Below are 1,042 nucleotides of genomic sequence, written 5' to 3'. Positions count from 1 at the left end.
TTCTCAGTGTAATTCGGATTGCCAATATGTACTAAATATCTTAATTACTAAACCTAAAAGCATATTTTACTCCATCGTATATATATATAGCCTCAAAGAACACAACACACCACATAAACACATGCAAGCATTTATTTACAAACGCCCTCTGGAACTTTTTTGCTTTTCCTAGATTAATTTTTAGGTTATATCTCATTATGTTAATATAGCATTTACTAAAATAAAACGCCAAAAGGCTTCAGTTCGGCAATGCAAAAGTATATAAATCAAGTGGATATTAAATCCAGCATTATTTCAAAGCCGAATATCGAAACTATGAAAGTTTCGTACGAATTTTGACCGACCAGAAAGCTTACAGGAATACACTCACCGACATTTACGAGTCGCCCTAGCGCGGACCTTATAAAAGACATGATCGCTTGTCCAAGCGTCCATATATTCGCCTTTTGTTGGTCCATTTTGGTATGGTTTCACTGACCTGACAGCTGTTTCGAACTGGCTGATTCTCCTCAGAGACCAGGCAGAAAGCTAAGAGAGCAGACCGCTTACGAAAATTACACCTCTCTGAGACTTCGAGTTCCTTAGTACTGAATGAGAGTTTTTGCTATTGACGCTTGGGCAAGCGATCATGTTTTCTATACTGCTCAAAACAATTAGGAGATATTTTGGTTTTATTATAAATTATAAAGTTATAAAAATAATTTACAAATTAACACACTTATTTTAAAATATTCTTAATATACAACAGTCTAGAACACGCAACTGCTTACAAAATCATATTAAGATGTCGAAACGTGTCTTAGACGTATTAGCATGTGGGGGACGGCTTGTTGCGCTCACTTCCACAGTGCATAATTATCACTTCAGTTCTAAAGTTGAGTCACCTACCCCCGATTATTTTGTTAAAAATGGCAGAGCAGCATGATATCCTGGAATCCATGGCTTGGAGAGCCATTGGTCGATTAGAAGCTGGACAAACGCAACAAGTTGTGGCTCAAGCGTGCGTGTATATATCTCAAATCGTAATTTTGCGACTTTAGAA

General features: G+C 36.9%; 1 protein-coding gene across 2 annotated transcripts in view; it reads right to left on the bottom strand.

The window, feature by feature from the left end:
* The window catches only part of LOC150104316 (solute carrier family 35 member E2B-like), a 317,311-nt gene extending 317,197 nt beyond the window's left edge, over nucleotides 1-114 (bottom strand). Inside the window, exon 1 of one of the 2 annotated variants that reach the window (XM_090396916.1) lies at nucleotides 1-114. This exon is cut by the window's left edge and continues 135 nt beyond it. The gene's annotated coding sequence lies outside the window, so the exon portion shown is untranslated. The other variant, XM_090396915.1, reaches the window with a different exon arrangement.
* Between the last annotated feature and the right edge of the window lie 928 nt (nucleotides 115-1,042).

This window comes from Typopeltis vanoorti, chromosome 8 (assembly GCF_054136105.1).
Source record: "Typopeltis vanoorti isolate ZY-2024b chromosome 8, IOZ_Tvanoo_1.0, whole genome shotgun sequence".
NCBI classification, from domain to species: Eukaryota; Metazoa; Arthropoda; class Arachnida; order Uropygi; family Thelyphonidae; genus Typopeltis; species Typopeltis vanoorti.
This window is presented reverse-complemented; position numbering and strand designations above follow the sequence as displayed.